The sequence below is a fragment of the Macaca mulatta genome, chromosome 6 (assembly GCF_049350105.2).
Source record: "Macaca mulatta isolate MMU2019108-1 chromosome 6, T2T-MMU8v2.0, whole genome shotgun sequence".
Lineage (NCBI taxonomy): Eukaryota > Metazoa > Chordata > Mammalia > Primates > Cercopithecidae > Macaca > Macaca mulatta.
The window spans coordinates 39,655,405-39,667,445 of record NC_133411.1 but is presented as its reverse complement, the minus strand read 5'-3'; the positions used below and the strand labels follow the sequence as shown (position 1 = coordinate 39,667,445).

Below are 12,041 nucleotides of genomic sequence, written 5' to 3'. Positions count from 1 at the left end.
TTCCTGACCTAGTCTCTGGGAAGAATTTGTCTTAAGGGTACTTATCTGAGCGATACTCACATATCTAAGTTAAGAGGGACACTACACTACTAAATATATATATATTTAAGATTGTATTAGTACAAAAACAAATATATTAATTTATATTAAAATACTTTCTTAAACCTAAATATTTTTCCTTCTGATTTGAATTTTTTTTTGTGGGCCTCTAAAAATATTGTGGACCTTAGGCACTGTGCCTGATGGAAAAGACAGTGACAGGATTGTGCAATATGAATAAGGATAAATTTCCCAAACCATCAAGGACTCAAGAAAAAGGGTAAACATCTTAAATTGGGTTAGTTTCAAGCACCTATAATAGAAAAATGTTATCCAAACAAGGTCTCAGGGGTAACAGGAGGCGTTTTCAGTGTTCAAAATACACACATGGATGGAGTTGGCGATTAGGACACTAATAGCGACCGTATCTAGCTGTGAAATACATATTTTTGTTTTGGGAGTCTACTTTTCAATAAATGTACTTTCAGGTGTTTTGTTGCCCACTTAATTACATGATCAACAGGGAAGAGTTATTTTACAAAACAAGCTTCATTTTGCCAATTTATAAATTGCTTTGGAATTTCATCCAAAGGTCTTTAAAAAGCACGTTGGCCTTGGTGCTGGTGCATCACATAAATCACAGATGAAACAAACAAGCCAGTTTCCTACTCAAGGTGTGTCTGTAGTCCTGACTGCGTGCCAGGGGCTCTATCTGGCACATTTCTTAACTTTGCAAAATTAATTGTGCCGAAGAGAACACCATCAAACGCGTCCGGCATACAGCGTAAACATCTTCAGACCGTGATCCTGCGCCATCAAACGCTCTCCAGCTAATTTCATTTGGTCATTACTCTGGAAGAAAACCGAGGCCAAGTGAAACTGCGGAAATGGGAACAATGTACGGAGGAAAAATCTCACCCCATTAAGGGATCCGTTTCTGCTCCGCACAAATAAGCCCACCCCACCTCCGAGGCAGGACTAGATGGCTCCAGGATATTCTCGGCGCGCCAGCGGGCCCTCTCGGGCAGGGGAGTCCCGCACCCAGCAGGAGGGCGGTAACGCGAGCGGCGGCGCCTCGGCCGTGGGCTGTTTAGGTAATTCGCAAAGTCTCAACAATCATCCCCCTCTCCCAGAAGCTGGTTTTCGTGTGTGCAGTGGTAACAGAGGCGGCGAAAACACCGTCCCGCGCTTTCCTCTCCTCAAGGCACTGTTTGCAGCGGCAGCATTCGGGGAGCCGCGGTCCTCCCCGCAGGGCCGTCGTGCACTGGGCCTTTCGCGAGGATTTGCCTGGGCTCGGCCGCCTCGCTCTCCCCTGCGCTTCCATGACCTTCTGTGAGCAGCCTCACCACCGGAGGCTAGGAGGAAGCACCACCCTCGGCGTCCGGGGCCCGTCGCGCGGTCGCGTTCCTCCGAGTGCCTGGAGCAGCCCCGCGGGCGCGCGGGCGCGCGGTCGGGGATCGGCGGGGGCGCGCGGGTTAGGGCGGGGCCGGGGCCGGGGGCAGGGGCGGGTCAGGGGCGGGGCCGGGCCCGCTGCGCCCCCAGCCGAGCGGCGTGCAGGCGCCGCCCCCGCGCGCCGCAGTCCCGGCTGGAGAGACTCGGCCGTGGCGGTGGCCGTTAGTGTTGCCTCTGGGCGGCTCTGGAGGCGGCGGCGGCGGCGGCGGCGGCGGCCCGCGGGGTTCGCAGAGCGCAGCGGGCCGCCCTTCGCCCGTGGCCGCCTAGAGCAGCCTCTCGCCGGCACTGGGGAAGCGAGACGGCGGCGGCGGGTTGTGCCCGGCCCCCTCCTTGGCGGCTCCTGCCCCCGGGCGGCTGTGGGCTCTGGGCAGCCCCAGGGCGGCGGCCGAGGCGACAGAGCCGGCGGCCGGGGATGGCAAGATAGCGGCGCGGGAGCGTACCGTGAGTGCCGGGGGTGGGTGGGCGCGGCGCGGGGCAGGAGAGCCGCTGAGCCCCGAGCGGGGTCCCCAGGGGCGGCCCGGGCGGGGTGGGGCAGCGCTCCGGGCTCTGCGGAGCGTCCTAGGGGAGTGACCCCGGAGAGCGCCGCTCCAGGTCCCGCCGCTCTCCGCGCGCCCTTGGGTCACCCTCGTGTCCCGGGGGGGCGCGGACTCTAGCACCCAGAACTTCTGCCCCACGCGCGGCAGTGAGTTGTGAGGCCAGAGGTTACCTGGGGGATGGGAGGGAGCTTGAAATGTTTTTCTTTTGGAGAGCTGACCTGCCAGGTGATTTCGTGTCCCTGTGCTTCAACTCCGCTTTAAACCTGTTCCCCGTCCTTTCTGTATCCGTGGTGCATTTGACTTACCTGTATTTTTATGTGCTTACTTCCGAAGATGGTATACTGGTTAAACCCAAAGTTAAAGTGTTGGAGGTCAAAGTTAGGCTTTGTGAAAGATGCCATTTCTGTTATGTTGTGTAAAAGCACAAAGCTGGATTCAGGAGTTCTGAGCAACGAAAAACTGCACATCACGTGTTCTGAATTTACATGATTAATCTGAATTAATGTGATTTTGCCCCCCCCACCCACCCATTCCGCCACCAAAAATATATGAGGTCTTTTATTTGCAGTTGGGTATCTTTGTGTTCCTTTTTGAATGTGTTTAGTGCAGTTAAATATTGTTAAAACCTGCACTGTTATTGAATAGCATTTATATGGAAATCGGTTCTTTGCATTTCTTTTTATGTGTCTTTAAAAGATACATTCTTTCAACAGAAAAGTTTCAGTTTGAAGTTTGCCTTCCAATTCGTGTTCAGTTTCAGATTAGTTTTTAATTTTAAAAAGTTATTTGCTTGAAGTAAGATTAATGTGATATAGTATCGTTTAGGCAGGGGTCCAGAAATGGTATAGAAATTAAATTTAAAGCAAACCTTTCCTTTTCACAAGTGAATAAACCAAGGAGTTTTTTCAGCGCAAATGCTACTTGCCCTTCCCCTTACATGATTATTTTGCCACAGATCTGAAATTACATTTCACTATTACCAGAGGGTTTCTTGTCTAAGCCTGGCAGAGAAAAGGAAGCCTAAGTATAATGTGTTTTTAAAAACATGAGACCGTTCTTTTACTTGTCTTTTACGTTGACTTTCTGCCTTATAGTCGGGTGCAACTGTTCATTTGGAAACTTCATTAGGGAGTCAGTTGCAAGCTCAATTTAAATATATGATGTGTTCTCAAGTTGGTCTGAGCAGCTATTTCCTCTCCAAGAATTGAATTGAGACTTCTTTGCTTTGTAATAGGTGAGATCACTAGCAAGCCTCTGATTATTGGAGACTTGAATTCTCTTCTGGGGAATGAGAATCAGGGACTCTGCTGTTGAAGGAGCAAAACTTTTGTGATTTTTGAAAAATTTGCTTCTGAATGGTCATCTTTGACAAATATGTTGGTAATAGTATGCATTATTCTTATGTTAATTGTGCAGCAGGTAATCTATTCACAATGGAGAAGATTCAATAGATATAAAGGATACAGAGTAGAAAGTATACCTCTCTCTCATCATGTTCCACAGCTACTGGCTCCTTGTGTATGTCTTTCCAGAGATAGCCTATGCTCATTTCGTATGTGTAAACATTTTGTAAGTGTTCTTTTTGTTTGTATTCCCAAAGATGAGGACCCATTGTATACTCTGCACCAGCTCCCCCTGTCCCTCTTCCCTCCCCAGAGTACTAAATCATGGCAATCTCCATTGATATCTGAGAGAGCCTGCCTCATTCTCTAACAGCTGCTGAGTACTCCATTAGGGATGGACCATAATTTATTTAGCCTCTTTATTGTGATATACGTAGGTTGTTTCTAACAATTTGCTATGAAATTGTAAAGCATTAGTTTTTGAGGTTTTTAAGTGGGTTTGGTTATTCTCAAAGGCCTAAAGGGAGTAGTCATTTGTTTCTTTATATCACCTTTCAGGAAATAAATGTGCCTTCTCCCCAGTGTGCATTGTTTGCTTCTATATAACTTCACAGTAATCCATAAGAGCCTTTGGCATCTTTGCTATGAAGTGGGAGCCATGATGGTTAGTAACTAAAGTCATTATTCCTTGGGTAACAACTTGGCTCTTTGTTTCAACAAAAGAAAAGAAGGAACAGATACACATTTTAAAGAATAATCTGTAGGAAAAATTCTTAAGTGTTTAAATGTTTTTGAACATAGGCAGCTTGTACCTTTGATTAAATTGAAGATGAGGGTAGTTTATGTTTCATAAAATTTGGTTGGCATTAGGCACTCAAATCACTGCCTTCTGTAGATTATCACCAGTATCTTATATTTTAATGTTAGTATAATATGGTTACAAATTTTATAGTTTATGATAAGATTAATAACAACTTTTAAGGGGATGGATGCTTTTAAAAAATATTTAGCTCTTGTTTTTCTTTAAAATGAAAAAATTGGGGTCTCTTGTCAGCATGCTTTTGAAAAAGAATAAATTATAAAAGTAATGCTAATACTAGGAATTGAGCCTGATACATTATAAAGCTTGAACATTAGCCAATGTTGAACTTTAGTATTTTCATTATGCTTATTTTTGAGGGCTATTTTTTAGGACTAGTGTAAGCTATGATAATCTTTTAAAACATTTAAACTATATATATATATAGTTTAAATGGTGCAAACACCCCTTAGAATTTAAGGCATTCCCTTGCCTTTTATTTGGTACCTGTTGTGATACAAAACTGCTAACCTTGTGTATATTTGTTCTTAAATAGGTATTTATTGGGCATCTGTTAATATTCCAGACAACTTTCCAGGGACTAAATTATGGCACTGCACAGGACAGACAGACACTGCTATAATCTCAGTGAAGGAGATGGATAAAAAGCAAAGATGCAATAAGTGATAGTGACTAGATAGTGCTAAGTGCTGCAAAAGAAATAAAGCAGGGTTGCATGGTAGAATGGGACAGGATGTGGGCTGCTGTTTTACTTCAAGTGGCCTGAGAAGCCTCTCTGGGGTGGAGGAGTCTGAGCTGAGAGTTGAATGAAGGGGAAGAAGCCTATGATTTTGGAGATCTGAGAGAAGAGTGGCTCAGGCAGAGGGAAGGGCAAGTGCAAAGGCCTTGGAGCAGGACTGAGCCTTGCATACCTGAGGGACAGAGGACCGCCTCTGTGGCTGGTGTTGGTGAAAGGAGAGAGCTGCAGGCAGGAGAGGAGTGGGCTGGGGTTGATGCCTATATGTGTTGCATAAGTCAAGAAATGTTTACAGAAATGGGAAAGATGTGAGTGGTGGAGTTCCTCTATAGGCTGGAAGCTCCAGGGGGCTAGCAACACATCTGCTTGTTACCGATTGCATTTGCAGCACCAGGAACCACCTTCATCACATAGTGGGCTATGAATAGTTATTGAGTAAATGAATACTTAGAGAATTTACAAAATAATCTTACCTGCTTTTGGTCAAAATACTTAGATTTGGGAGTCTTTTAGTTTTCCAGCTTGGCTCTGGCCTTTGACACAGGCAATTGGTTATACTGTTACCATTTTTCTTTCAGATTATCACTTTAGTCGGAGTATTGCTTTAAGTCGATTACACTTGACTGCTCTTCCATGAAATTCAAGTGTAAAACCTTAAAAACAAACCCTTTTCAGTAAAATTATAGTGATTTATGAGAGATTTTCAGAAAGATGAGTATTTTTATCTTTTATTTCCGTGTAATAGCCATTTGTATAAGTGTAGGATTTCAAAGATGCCTTGTGTGTGTGTGTGTGTGTGTGTGCGTATTGAATGTTTTAATTCTTTGGGCCAGATGACAGACTAATGAGTAGATAAAATATATGTAGGTACTTTTATTCTCACAGGAGGAATGTGTGCCTGCCCTATAGGGAATATCAATAATTTGTGGCATTTCCTTTTCCCAACTTCTAATCTGTCATTCTAAATAATAATTGAAAACTTGGGAAATGAGTTTTATGCCAAGCAGTTGTTATAGATGTCTAATAAGAATCTACATCTTTCTCTTGACTGTGTCTTTTGGACTCCTGTTCCATATTAGAAGTGTTGTGGTCTTCCAGAATGATGGTTTTCAACTTTTTTGTATCCTGTCTTAAGCGATTAATACCTTAGCATAATAAGCTGTTCCTATTTATGACAATTTTATTTCCAACTGTTTCTCTTAAGTTCTCTGCAAATTATCTGTAAAGGAGGGTTCTTTAGATCCTTACTCTTCAGTAAACAGGCCTATGTCCTTTTGTCCTGATATAGCAAAAGTTCTTCAGTAAAAGAGTAGAAACACCTACCATTTGGGGTAAATTTAGAGGCTTAGATGCCTGAGTTAAAGTGTTTTTACCAATTCCTTTACCTTTCCTTTTGTGAAATAATGGAAATTGCAAATTTGTCTTACGTTGTCTAAAATGACAACACATGCATTCTTATAGGATGTTGCTGCTGTTACTGCTCAGGTGAGCAAAGCTTGTGTTTGGGAGATACTGTTCTACGCTTTCATGTTGGAAGTTGAGGAAAAACTTGGGTTGGTGTATTTTTTTCTATACTTTTGCACAGAGGTGAAAATCTTGGCTTCCAATCATTCTTCTGGTTTATAAGGAAGATACAGAGAAAGAATTGGAATCATTGTATATGCTTAGAGTGGGGAATATGTATCTATATTACTAAGCAGCAATATCCTTAGAGGCCACAAGGCGGTGATATCACTACCTAAAGTGTACGTGTGGTGCTCTTCCAGAGACTGCCTTGGAATACTGAGGCCTCTTGCAATACCTTTTCTAACTTCTCCCCAAAGTAGGCTTCTCCAAAGACACCCTGAATCTGAAGACTGTTGAATTGTGGTAGCAGGAACATCTGGTGGAAAATAACAAGAGGTGACAGAAATGCTAACAGGGCAGTGAGATGTAGACTTCAGGCAGAATTGTTGTACCTGTTGAGTTGGAGGTAAGGTGAGTGGGAGAGAGGTGCAAATCACCAGCAGGACTTTAGGCTGCAGCCCCTGAGGACACCCAAGTGCCACGGTAAGCACTAAGGCGCCTGCTGCGTGGGGACAGGATGCCAGCTGTTTCCATGCAACAGGCTTGGAGACCCACAGTCATGCCATGCTTCTTGCCTTAGTGTTTATAGTGCAGTACAAAGGTGAAAGAGGCAAGACCATTGCAGAAACATCTCCATAGAAACAGTTAAAGTTAGGAGCATACATTTTCTTCTAACTGGAACTTCATCCTACACTTATTCCTTGAAGTTGCCTGGATCACCACAATTTTACTGTAAATGTAAAATTGTTCTTTTGGGAGAATCTGATTTTGTGGAAAAACTATATAGAGCGTAAAATGTAAAGCTCTCATGAATAGTAGAAAATTAAGCACTCAAACAAAAATCAAGTGAAGTAGATAACTTGATGGAAAGTTGGAAGGCCCTTCAGATCCATCTGGTCAGCTTCTTAAGATAAAGAAACTTAGACCCAGAGGTGTTGTTATAATTTGCCAAATAATCCAGGAGTCCTGATTGGCAGTATAACCATGATTTTTGGACTCTTAACTGCAGGGTTCTGAACTCCTCTCTAGAACCAGCAGCTCCTCAAGGGCAGGAACTTTTGTGAGATTTACTACCGTGTCCCTAGCATTAGAACAGTGTCTAGTCTATAGTAGACATTCACATGTTTGTTGAATAAGTGATTATCTAAAGGAATTTTAAGAACTTCAGATTGCCATGTTAGCTATAAGACAGTACTTACACAATCTGAAAGAATATACCATTTTATGAGTTTCTTGTTAGAAAAATAGAACATGTTGCTATTAAAACCCAAACTCTTAAGCCAGACAGGCAAACAAAGGTGCGGTATTTTACATCTTAGCTTGTACCTTTCAAAATCTCTTATCACTGGATTTTCTAAAGTCATTCTGTTAAGTTCAGCCTACTGGTATCTGGTATCATTAAGTTTTATATTTTGTATTTGAAAACAGATGCTTTAAAATCTAGCATTTATTGTTTGAATTTTTCCCTGTTTTTTTTTTTTTTTTCAGATGTGCTTTATCAATAGCTCAGCTATTTTAAAAATTTATGGCTGGGCACGGTGGCTCAAGCCTGTAATCCCAGCACTTTGGGAGGCCAAGACGGGCGGATCACGAGGTCGGGAGATCAAGACCATCCTGGCTAACACGGTGAAACCCCGTCTCTACTTAAAAAAAAAAAAACAAAAAACTAACCGGGCGAGGTGGCGGGCGCCTGTAGTCCTAGCTACTTGGGAGGCTGAGGCAGGAGAATGGCGTCAACCCGGGAGGCGGAGCTTGCAGTGAGCTGAGATCCCGCCACTGCACTCCAGCCTGGGTGACAGAGCGAGACTCTGTCTCAAAAAAAAAAAAAAAAAAAATTTATGGCCCTATGAGGATATGATTGTTTAAAAACAAATCCGGTCAACTGGAGGGTTTTGGAAATTGTCACTTTCAAATGCTGTTGGTGAGTGTTTCAATTGTTATAATTTTACAGGAGGGCAATTTTGTATTACTCATCAGAAGCCTCAAAAATGTGCCCCATCCCTTAGTCGGGCATGTTCACTGCTAGGAATCTAAACGAAGGAGAAACAATAAAGCATGTATACAGAGTGGTTATAGTGCATGTGTGCACCATACTCCTGTCAATACCTTTCTCCTCTCAGTGATTCTTAAGAAGCTTACTTACTAGGGTGTACCAAAATCTGGAGGGAGGTCCTCTGAAGTTTGGAAGAAACTCACTTCCAGATTCTAGTGACCTCCACAAAAATATACATGAAAAAAAAAACCCTCCTCTAATTTGCAAAAATGATTTTTGTAATTTTTTTTTTTAGACGGAGTCTCGCTCTGTCGTACAGACAGTAGTGCAGTGGTGCCATCTCGGCTCACTGCAAGCTCCGCCTCCTGGGTTCAGGGTTCGCGCCATTCTCCTGTCTCAGCCTCCCAAGTAGCTGGGACTGCAGGCACCTGCCACCACGCCTGGCTGATTTTTTGTATTTTTAGTAGAGATGGGGTTTCACTGTGTTATGGTCTCGATCTCCTGACCTCATGATTCGCCTGCCTCGGCCTCCCAAAGTGCTAGGATTACAGGCGTGAGCCACCGTGCCCAGCCTGTAAGTTTGTTTATAATAGTTATTAACTAGAAACACCTTAAATGCTCAATAATAGGGGGACTGATTAAATGAACTGTGGTACATACATGTGATAGAATACCCTTTCTTTAATAGTGATGTAGAGGAATATTTATAGATGTGGAAAGATACTCAATATTTGTAAACTGAAAAAGCAGATTGTAAAACAGTATGGGTAGGTTGATCCTTGTTTTTGCTTATGGAGTGTGTGTGTGTGCATGCATGTATATGTGTGTGTGTACAATGTTCTACATATTATTATGTGGGAAAATGCCAGGAAGACTATAGGCCGAATGTTAGGTGATACTGTGTTTCGTGTGTTGAAATTACAGTTGACTGTTACTCTTTTTACTTTCCTGAATTTCCCACACATAAAGCATGCCATGTGGTAGAGAGTCTTGGATCAGATCCCGTTTCCCATTTACTACTACTGGTTATGTGAACTTGGGCAAGTTTTGTATTTCCTTATCTGTCAAATGGGGATAATAATATCCAGCTCATGGTGCCCACATGTAATATTTAATAAATGTTACCTTGATCTCACTGATCTGATATGGTGATTAAAGCCAGTATTCTATTCTTAATAATACAGAATTTCCAAGCAGAATAATTGTGTTATGTAAGTTTTATCAAACTGTCATGGAAAGCATTTCAGGGCATTCTGACAAACTATTTTGTTGCTTCTGGTCATTGAGAAATATTTTGTCGAGTTTTATTTGCTTTAAAACTGAAATGCCTTCCATTGCCAATACGTTTTATTTTGAATTGAAGGCATTTTTCTTCTTCTGTTGTTGTCTTGAATAGTCCTGTATTCATTTTTGAAGGTCAGGGTCTGATCTTTCTTTCCTTTTATAGAGGAGTTAGAGTGGGATGTGAGTCATTAAAGTCACTGTTGAGTGCCTTTTCCTTGACAGGCACTAGGTAGGCATCAGATTTGCAGCGGCGTCCTGGACAGACATGTCTCTGCCCTGTGAATGACATATGGAAGTGACCAGTGTGGTTCAAAGCCAGGAGGCCCACTCAATAAATAGATGGTTACTACAGTTAAGTATCAAGTAGTCCTCATTTCCTCCCTTCTGATTTTAAAAGGAATTTTGTTGTGATATTACATTTTACTGAACACAAACATTGCCTCCTGCATATTCAACGAACTACTGTATATGAGGAACATACTGTTATTTCACTTTGTTGACATTCATGAATGATTTAGTGATGACTTATGTTATACAAGTGTAAGAATATCCTAGGTTAATAGGCTTAAAATTGCTACTGTATATCTTCTGTGAAGGATAATCTTTCATTATCTTAAGTATGACCTCATGCCTTTTTGAGATTATCTTTTGTAAAATTATTGAGAATGAGCTCCTCCTAAAAAATCTAGGATGCATGGAATTTATGGCTATCCCACTTGAGAAATTCCAGCGCATGATCTTACTGAGAGAGAGTGGCAGTAAAGCATTTACAGTCGTGTACCATATAATGATGTTTAGGTCAATAACAGACCATATATATGATGGTCGTCTCATTGGATTATGATACTGTATTTTTACTGTACCTTTTTTATGTTTGGATACCCAAATACTTCCGTTCTGTTACAGCTGCCTTCAGTATTGAGTACAGTAACATGCTGCACAGATTTATAGCCTTAGGAGCAATAGGCTATTATACCATATAGCGTAGGTGTCTAGTAGACTATACCATGTAGGTTTGTGTAAGTACACTCTATGATGTTTGCACAACAACAAAATTGCCTAACACAAATCTCAAAACTGTATCCTTGTCATTAAGCACACATGACTATATTTAAAAATAATGTTTCCATTTGACAGTGTGTAAAACTACATTAGTTTGTAATTAGTTTTATGTAGGGACAATTTTTTTAAGTTGGCAACTGTTGTAAGTATTTTGATAACAAGTAGACCGTCAGTAGTCATGAAATATATGTCTTGGAACCTTTATGACAAATACTGAGCTTGCATTTGATTTTCCTCATACAGCCAAATAAAAGAAAGAAAATTTCTTGAGTCGTGTTTTCATGTTCCTGTGTACAATTCATAGTAGGATAAGTTACATCACTGATTGTAACCAACAGCAAAGTCACCATTTTACTTCTTTTTTTGCTTGAATAAATTAGCCATATTTTGAGAGGGTGTAGGTTAGGGGAAGAACAAATTTAGGAGAGTTATGAATCAAGAATCATTTTTGGACATAGTTTAAGGTACCTATGAGACTTGCAGGTGACAAGTTGAACATATATCTGAAGGTGACAAGACTTGCAGGTGACAAGTTGTACATATAGATACGTATTACTTCTATCTATCTCACATTGTTCTACCCCATACCATTGCCTCATGTGGACTTTACTCCCCTTGCCCCCACTGGAACTGGCAGTTAGCTTTCTTTTGGGGGGGGGGGTCGGGGATTTACTTTTCACAAAGAAACACTGGATGAGCTGCACTGAGTATGTAATGGTGACTGGAGAGCAACCAAACTGTGTTGACATAATAGACATTGGGCCACTGGCTAGACTTAGGACTTAGCCAACTCATCCTTTCCTGAAGGCCAGCTTCAATAAAATTACAGATGACTGTTTTGAAACTTTTTCAACTCACAAATAGTCAAAGCTGTGAGTGCTGTACTCAGTTCTTTCCGCAAGCTGCATTGCTGGAATCAGAAACTCAAATGCTTACAGGGACAGGGGACGTTACATAAATGGCAGAAGTAGGCCTGACCTGCCATTTGTCTTTATGCTTTTGATACAGAGACAATCAGAAATATGTCACTTTCTTTTTAACACTACTGCAAGATAGACAACAGTGATAATCTAGATGGTAAATGGCAACTGAAACTTGTCTCAGTTTTGAGGACCTATAAGGAAAGGTGAGAACTATGAAAAACTCTAGAACACATGTTCTTAGGAAGGAGTGACTGCTCTTACCTGGAGTTGATTGTTGTACTGTGAGA

General features: G+C 41.9%; 1 protein-coding gene across 4 annotated transcripts in view; it reads left to right on the top strand.

Annotated features, from left to right (window-relative positions):
* Positions 1-816: 816 nt before the first annotated feature.
* The window catches only part of LIFR (LIF receptor subunit alpha), a 76,732-nt gene continuing 65,507 nt past the window's right edge, over positions 817-12,041 (top strand). For 3 of the 4 annotated variants that reach the window (XM_078004406.1, XM_015139924.3, XM_015139921.3), the window contains exon 1: positions 1,617-1,932. The gene's annotated coding sequence lies outside the window, so the exon portion shown is untranslated. Of the gene's footprint in view, positions 1,134-1,616; positions 1,933-12,041 lie in introns of those variants that run through there. The other variant, XM_015139923.3, reaches the window with a different exon arrangement.